Below are 9284 nucleotides of genomic sequence, written 5' to 3'. Positions count from 1 at the left end.
TGACAAAAGCTCATTTACACCTAGTATGAATGTTTATTTCCATTATAATTTTTTTATTTAGTGTTTCTCCAAAATGTATAACAAAAAGCTATACAATGCAAACTGTATGTTCACCAGCCAGCTAACAGGTAACCTCTAATAGCTAACAATGTGTTAAATAAAAATGTGTTAACCTGTGTGTTATTTGTACTTGCTTATCACTGACAATGCCAATAGTCTGTTTAATTATCAGGTCTTTAATATAAATGGCAGAGAAGTTTTGTGTTCATGATTTGGTAGTATATTAAGAGGGTAGCCAGTAGTGTACTGTCTAGCACTGTTACCTTTGGTCACAAAAGTTGCAGGTTTGAATCCTACCTCCAGCTGTAGGACCCCTGAGGAAGGAACTTACCCTTGTTTTGAGAAATTTACCCAGCTATGTAAATGGGCTATGTACATTAACATTGTAAGTCACTTTAGAGAAAAGCATCAGCTAAATAACCAACTTCGACAACTGCTTGCTCTAGGTGGGGTGTTGGCCTTGCCCGGTAGCGCAGGGCCAAGGGGACATGATACCAGTCTGCCGCAGGATACCCCAGGCAGGGCCCAAGCCTCAGAGCCCCAGACCCCCCCACACAGCAAGCACTGGCCAAACCCACCATGCCACTATGCAACCCCCTTCAGCTGAATAAGCTAATGTAAATTCTGGGCATGATGGATAGCAGAGTGGGTTTGAATTTGTGCAGTGTTTACACATTTCGATCTGCAGCCCCTAGCAGTAGAAAAGGTTTATGCCATCCTGGTGAAGAGGGTTGGGTTCAGTACAAGAGTGCAGTAGTAAGTAGGTCAGGTGCTTGGTAAGAGTTAAAAGTTTCCAGGAGACACAATGACCGATACAAGTGCCACAATGATGTGTAGCCAAGACAAGCTTCTGTGAGAGAAAATCCAACCAAGGTAAAGAATAATGAAACGAGAATACAAAAAAAATTATCTCTACCCTCAAATGATCAGAAGGTCAAACTATCAGAAGTTTTTGTGGTGTAGTGGTTATCATGTTTGCCTAACATGCAAAAGGTTCCCTGTTTAAAACCGGGCAGAATCAAACTTTGGGACAGCTGGTAGCATAAGGTTAGAGCTACTGCCTTTGGACCCCCAGATTGCAGTTTTGATCCACCTACCCATCTGGCTGTAGTAACCTTGAACAAGGTACTTACCCTAAAATTGCTCTAGTAACATTACTCAACTGTATAAATGGGTAAATAATTGTAGGTAGACTAACATTGTAAGTCACTTTGGAGAAAAGCTTCAGCTAAATTAATTAATCTAATGTAAATTAAACAGACAGGTCTATTTTAGAGAAAGAGGAGATATTTGACCATGATTAGTAAAGATCCTCTGACTCATTCCTGTTCTCATTAGTGGTTTCACAGAGACTAACTCCCACAAAGGCTACATCAATATGGCCCTACAAACTTCATAACTGAACATGATACATGAAATTATATGAGGTTCTGATTTTAAATGACGGCCAGAATCTCAAAGAAGTATAGGTGAATTGGTGATTTTAGAGCAGAGCTGCTTTCTTTTGAAACAATACATACTAAAGATGTGATTTCCTGCTTTTGTAAGCAAACACATTCCAAATTTTAAGCAACAAACATTACAAATTATTAATTTTGTTAAGAACAAAGCAGAATTTTAAATGCTAATACACATATAATTCATATTTTCCATATTATCATGCTGTAGCCAAACCCTGTTAACTTTGGTTTCAACCACAGACCTTAACATTTTAGTGAAGGATAGCATGGTTAAAAATTTTTCTTAAAAAAAAAAAAAACAACATGTTTTCATGTATATGACTCAGAGAGTGCCACTTTTCCACCTGTACTAAGATATGAGGTTGATCCTGCAGGCACAATCTTGGCCAAGGAGAAGGAGCGAAGAAAACTGGTGCCTGGGAAATTGAAATGTTTCAGTAGTATAAACTTCTAATGTGTGGTTTAGTGTACTAATAAAATAAATACAACTAGTAAATAAGTATAAGAGGTATTGCTGCAAAAACAAGGGGACAACTATAAAGATTCACTGCACCTTTCACTTACCATTAATTTTGGTAAGAATGAAGCAGAATTTGAAGACTGGTATGTTGTCTGGGACATACCCTGACTGGCCTGGTGCCTTGTGTTTTTGGGACAGGTTCTGAACCAATGTGACCCTGACCTGAACAAGCAATTAAGTCAGTGAGTATGTGAAGTAACAGAGTTACAACTTAGGAATAATGTCTCTTAAAGCCACATATTAAGTGTAAGCACTAAAATTCACGGTCCCCATTCCTATTAAATTAATGCATCATTATATTTCTGAAGTCTTTGTCAGAATTCTTATCTACTTGAAACAGTGGCATCACTAGGGTTAGTGTCACCCAGTCTGTTAACTCATGGTGTCACCCCCCCAATGGATCTCCTCCCATACCAGACTGTACAGAATCCTTAGTAATGTTTTTTGTAATAATGCTATTTGTGAATCGTAATTTCCGTATATCACTGAATGCAATGACAATAGTAGTGATATAAACTAGAAAAATTAAAATTACACCTTTAAATTACAGTATCATATGGATAGCCTAAATATATTTACATAGTTTCATGTGGTTAAAGTGAAAATTTGGTAAGGAAACAATAAAATTCAAAGTAAAAAAAGTTTAAGAACTACATCAAAATTGTTTCTTTTAATGTTATTGACATAGGTTCACAAATTCTAATTGCCACAATATTGTAGCTAAAACACGAGAAAAATTGACAAAATCAGCGATTATAGAAACACCAGCAGCGATGAAAACAATAGCGCGTGCTTGTAGCGAGTGCAGATGAAAGCACGTGATTCGAAGCGTCATTGTAATTGGGTAATAATGAGAGCTCTGACCAGAGCGTATTAGAAGGTTCAAAAAGTAAATTAGCATAGAGTTTTAGCCTTCTAGATATATTGCTATATGTAAGTTGGGCTTATGAAAAATGTTTTTGTTGTTATAGGAATATTTTTATAAACAATAATACATTTCTGCTGAAACACTGCACAAAAATTTTATAGACAGTCATTTTGGCGTTACTCCCTCTGATGGTGTCACCTGGTGTGGTTCGCACCCCCACACCCCCCTAGTGACACCACTGAGGCCGGTCAGGGTACGTCCCAGACATAGCACCAGTCCAGCGCAAGATAAGTGAAAGGTCCAGTGAATCTTTCTCTTCATGATGACCCGTGTTTCATCCACTGTAAAATCTCACTACAACACTGAATCAAAGATGTAGCACGCCGAGGCCACCCGGGGAGGGGGCGGAGACAGGGTTAAAGCAGCCACAGCTGGGGCTGATTTCATCCCCTATTTATTCCCTGGTGCCCAGCAGTAGAGAGAAGAGACCGGGGAGGAGAACCAGACCGAGACGACCGCAGACCCGATCCCTGACACGAAGCCCACGTCCCGATTGACCCGACTCTCCCAGCCAGCACAAAACCTTTCCCTACCTGTTCCCTGCTCCCCCTTTCCCATCTCCGTCCTTCTCCGCTGTCTAGGCAAATAAAAGCCCACAGCTACGGACGACTGCATCTCCTGTCTCCTGCCTAGACTCTCTTACAAAAGAATTAGACAAAAAAAAAGTACCTCTCCACTATAAAGCTCCATAATTTAAACCTTGTAAAATGAGGTCTAGATCCATAATCTATGCTACATCTGGATGGAGAAATGCTCAGTTTACATCATCTGATTTCATCAGGTGTAATAGGGTAACTGTCATGACGCTCCCCCATCATCACTCCAAGTGTGTCAATAGTGTTTAACGTATGAGCAAAAATTCCCAGGAAAAGTCTGGTTCAGTTTAAATGTCAGCTTTGATTGCTCTGTCATGGCATAATGGCATGTCTCCAATTTCACCTGCAGCACTGGAAGCAGATAAGGCAACCCTTCTTTGTTTATATATATATATATATATAGTACAGTCTCAGGGTGCTGGACTTTCCTTCTGTACATTGTGAGGAGTTTTCATGTCTTGACATCTGTGGCACCTATCTCCTCCTGTGGCCAACCTATTTTTCTAGCTGGGTATCTGACTGGTAGGGCATACATGTTGATGGCTTGGATTTATTCCTACCATTGCGCTGGCTTCTCACAAACTGACTTACTCGCTGGTAGTATTTGGTTGTAGCTAACCTCCTTGCTACCTCGTTTTGGTATACATTCATGGACACGGACATATATATGTCTATATAAACAAAACTGCCCATAATCACTTCTGTCATTATTCTATAAGAAAGACATTTTGACTCTGGGTTATTTAGAATTGCTATTAATTCATTGCTAATCTTAAATTTCTACATTTTTTTTCTACTTTTACACATTTTATTGATGAGTAATCCACTGTATGTAGTGTACAGTACTAGCAGTGTAAGTGACCTTGGGGAATAAGGTGTGGGCTGATAACACTATGTAGTGTTCATTAGAAGTTGATTTGGAGAAAAGTGCCTGGTAAAGGAATAAATGTAATTCATTTAATGAACAAAGTTGCCTAACACCACCTAATACTATGGAAAACATAATTGCCCTCTTACACTTAATAACCGGTTACACCATCTTTACCTGCAATGAGTACGTTCTTTGGATGTTTTGTAGGGTCATTTGTGACTTCCTGGATGCTGTGCCCTTGGAGAAATTTTGGCTGGTGAGCCACTCCTGGGAACATTCACTACTGTGTGCAGTGTTCTTCATTTTGAGATGATGCTTCTCAATGTACTTCAGTGGAGTCTCTTAATGTAATGCATAAATTGTACTTTTGCTGAGATGTACGGCGCTTTGTACAAAAGCGTCTGCTAAATGAATAAATATCAATGTAAATGTCTCAGAGCCTTAGAAATGGCTTTGTAATCCTTTCCAGCCTGATAGATATCAACAACTTTTTTTTTTCTAGATTCTTCAAGAATTTCCTTTGATTGTAGTATAATGTACTTGGGCTTGTTTTTGTGTTGGCAGCTTGACTGTGAGGGTAAGAGTTAAAATAAGTATAGTTTATATTAAACAAGGCTGACTGTAATCAATCAAGACTGGTTGTGCTCAGTCAGCTGACCTTAATTATAACATTAACTGGGTTCATATTCATATTTGTACCATGGACAACTGTGACTGAGATGATGTCATTCAAAAGAAAATAGGGTTGAAACACAGTAAAGTGATAAAGCTGATAGTTTAACTGAAATCACTTGAAGTTTGGATCATATTCAACATTCTTAAATCCTGTATGCTAAACCAAGTACCTTTCTGCACAGGGTAAAAATGTCTAAGGTGCTTTATTATGTTATGTCTCTTTGTGCCCCTTTCTTCCTGTTGTGGATTGCCAGTTGATCTATAATTAATAATGTCCACATTATTGCAAATCAGATGTTCAAAAATTTTCTCCAGAGCATTTCAGTTTTAGTTTTAATAATCCATTGTACTATAAAGGCTTTCCCAGTCAAATACACCCTGGCATCTGAACTACTGATTTGCGTTAAATGCTCTACCCATTAAATTTAACAAGCCTCCCTTAGTTACATCCTAAAAAAATCATATCAATATGTATGCAGATGGATGGTTCAGGAATACTGGAATAACAATTCGAATTGGATAACAAAGAAAAATGCATGTAGATATAGTTTGGGACACTACGATCTGTGAAGTTTAGCATCTGAAAAATATACTGCAGTAAATGTATAGCTTTGAGGACATGTTTCTAATCCAGGAAACTGAGTCATGTCTGTCTTAAGAGGAAAGGCTTGCTCTGCTCTGTGTGTCTTGTTTTTTATGAAGGTCAGAAAATGCCCAACACTCCCACAGTGCAACTGCACTGTGTTAGGGGCTGTTAGAATACACTTCATTTGTGGATGGGCTTGTGGTGAGAAATGAATCAACACTTTATATAAACTGGGCCCATATAGATGCCTTGCTGTATTTGCAGGGTTTTTTTTTTTAAACTCTTCTCCTAAATCTTTTAACAGTCATAAAACAAGATCAAATGCTTTTAACAACCATATGGGATTTATTGTAACTGAATGAATTTTATACAGATGAACTATTGACTTTCCAGTTAATGTGGGGTGGTTCTGTTGTTAGTATCCTTTAAAACGTATTGACAAAAGGGATTTCTAAATGCTTACAAATATGAAAATATCATGTGCACATTGATATAGCCCTGTCATTCACATAATCGAGTAATTCGGTTCCATGGAGTCACTCTGTTAAGCAAATTCCTTTTTTGATGGGATCAAATAATATTGATATATAGATTATATCCATTTTTTTGGCTTTATCTTTCTCTGCTTTTGCAACCTTTCAAAATACCTTTTGCACATTTGGCTCATAGATGTTGATGAGGGGGGCACAGTGGCGCAGCAGGTAGTGTTGCCAGCTCACAGCATCTGGGTGGATTGTGCATAGATTGAAATCTAGCTCAGTCTGTGTGGTGTTTGCATGTTCTCCCTATGTCTGCCTGGGTTTCATCCTGGTGCTACAGTTTCCTCCTACAGTTCAAAGACATGTAGCTCAGGTGAATTAGACACTCTAAATTACCTGTAGAGTGTGCTTATGGCTACCGTACAATGGAGTAATGTCCTGGCCAGGGCGTAACCCTCAGTCTTGTCCCAAGTGATTCTGGGATAGATACTTCGTGTCCAGTAGCTACTGATGAATAAGAAGTAGAGGTTGTGGGAATGTATTAGAACCCTGGGTGCATTTGGACAACAGGCTGGAGTGGACCTATAACAGCGAGACTCTGTACAAGAAGGCACCGAGTCAGCTTCACTTTCTGAGGAGGCTCAGGTCTTTAGGATTATGCAGGTCATGTTGTTCCAGTCCGTAGCAGAGGGCATAAACATTTACACTCTTGTATGGTGGAGAAATGACACTTCTAGAGGTAATGACAGCAGGTTGAATAATCTCAGTGAAGGCTAGTTTGGTCCTGGAAGTTAGGCTGGATTCTCTGGAGGAAGTAATACAGAGGAGCACTCTAAAATTCCTAGTTATGATGGACATTTACTTTTACTCTCTACATGCCACCATGGCTAATCAGAGCAACACATTCAGCAACACACTGGTCTAGTTGCACTGACCAAGGAGCACTTTCTGAGGTCATTTCTGTAGTAGCTTTCTGTTCTATGGGAAACCATTATATAAGGAATGAGCATACACTGTAATCGTGCTAGGCATGAAATTTTATTATATGCAAGCAAGTCTGTTTTTTGAAGCACACAGTCCAAGGTTCACAGGCTTGCTGATGTTTAAACAAATAACCTGCACTACATATGTATATGAAAGTATTAAAGCATGTGAAGATCAGTGCGATACCAATCTCCTTCATGACCTTAGCAGACTTTCCTCTCCACCACTTGGGTTAGTAGTTGCTGTCAGAGAGTGCAAATTCTGGACCTTTCAGTGTTGGTACGATGTGCTGATAATCATGTGGATCATCTCTGGTAAAACCCCCTCTGGTAAATCAAACTGACTCACTGCCCGATTTACAGCTATTAATATTCTGGGATGTGGAACTTCTGCAAAATGAAAGCCTTTTCAGAAACCACAAGTGGAAGTGAATCAGCACTTCTTCAGAGGTATAAAGAAACACTTTTTCAGTACATAAAGGCCTAGTCCTTCCTATGCATATAAAAAATTATGTTGTACTCAGTTTGCATATGATTAAATAGCAAAGCTGTTATAGTTCAAAAAAGAAAGTTAAACTGTTGATTACTTTGCTTGTCTTGACTTTGCAATTATCCTGACTGTAAAAAAAAGACTTATAAGGTTCCACATTCTAAGTGAACAAATTTTGGAGTAGGGTTGCGTAAGTAATGTTACTAACAGATTTTTGCTCATAGGATCGGAATCACAGAAGTGCTTACTGGTGTTTTACTGCAGTCACTGAGGAAATTGAAAATATTAGCCTTTCACTAAAAGCAGTAACTTAATGTTTCAGGTTAGGCAGTAAAAAGGAAGAAGTATGGCAGTAACTTCTGCGTGCGAATTGGCTAAATTGGCTAAATTACATTCCTCATGTCACAGTCTTTTGACTGTGTTACTTTCTAATTACTTTAACGTTTACATAATTTTTGTTTAGCAATATGATCAAGACTTGTAAGAATGCAATAAACTGAAGTTACCACATGAATGTAGGAGATGTTTGAAGCAGTTAAAAAAATAACTGAAACTGCTATTTATTACCCAATATTAAATCTCTAACATTTAATACGAACCTGTCGTTTTTGTCAAACTAAAGCAATACACTTGTTCTGAGTAATATCAGATATGTCAAATAAAGCAGGAGGCAGCATAATGAAAAGAAAGTGAACTTGTGACCATGACGAAATCCAAGGCCAAAAAAACATATTTTTGCACCTTTGAGAAAGCCATACATTTATGTAAACTGCAACTGATCATACGCATCACACACACACACACACACACTTTCCAAACCGCTTGTCCCAAACGGGGTCACGGGGAGCCAGAGCCTAACCTGGCAACACAGGGCGTAAGGCTGGAGGGGGAGGGGACACACCCAGGACAGGACGCCAGTCCGTCGCAAGGCACCCCAAGCGGGACTCGAACCCCAGACCCACCAGAGAGCAGGACCCAGTCCAACCCACTGCGCCACCACGCCCCCCTATCATACATACATACATACATACATACATACATACATTATACCACATTTTTTTTCAATGCACATTACATGAGTGGATTTGCTTTGCTAAATTTCTGGGTGCTGCTGCTTTTTTAACTTGGCTGTAGACATTATGGAATGTTAATTTTCTAAAAATCTTAATAACTACATCTTTATGGAAGTGCCCACATTCTATGTCATTTTTATCCCTCATTTCCTCAACCTTTTCCTTTATTTTGGCACTTGCTTGCAGGTCAGTGAAGAACAGTTCTCGGGGTACTGAGTTTATTAAACAGATGAGAAAACTGAAAAGTATACACATAATGCTGTTTTTTAAGTATTGATTATATCTGATGTTCATCGCTTTATGTAGGTAGCTTCACAGCAATACTTATTTGTACTTTAAGTGAATGAATGAACAAGGGAGTGCACTGGCGCAGTGGATTTGACTGGGTCCTGCTCTCCGGTGGGTCTGGGGTTCGAATCCTGCTTGGGGTGCCTTGCGATGGACTGGCATCTTGTCCTGGGTGTGTGCCCTCACCCTCCAGCCTTATGCCCTGTGCTGTGGGGTTAGGCTCTGGCTTCCTGCAACCCTGCATGGGTCCAGTGGTTTCAGATGATGTGAATGAA

General features: G+C 39.2%; 1 non-coding gene across 1 annotated transcript; it reads left to right on the top strand.

Moving 5' to 3' along the window:
* The first annotated feature begins 1008 nt into the window (after positions 1-1008).
* Positions 1009-1081, top strand: trnav-aac (transfer RNA valine (anticodon AAC)). Its single transcript has one exon. It is a non-coding gene; the product is annotated as a tRNA-Val (tRNA).
* The last annotated feature ends 8203 nt before the right edge of the window (positions 1082-9284 follow it).

Source organism: Scleropages formosus, chromosome 9 (assembly GCF_900964775.1).
Source record: "Scleropages formosus chromosome 9, fSclFor1.1, whole genome shotgun sequence".
Classification (NCBI taxonomy): domain Eukaryota; kingdom Metazoa; phylum Chordata; class Actinopteri; order Osteoglossiformes; family Osteoglossidae; genus Scleropages; species Scleropages formosus.
The sequence above is the reverse complement of the archived record's forward strand: the minus strand, read 5'-3'. Positions and strand labels throughout refer to the sequence as shown.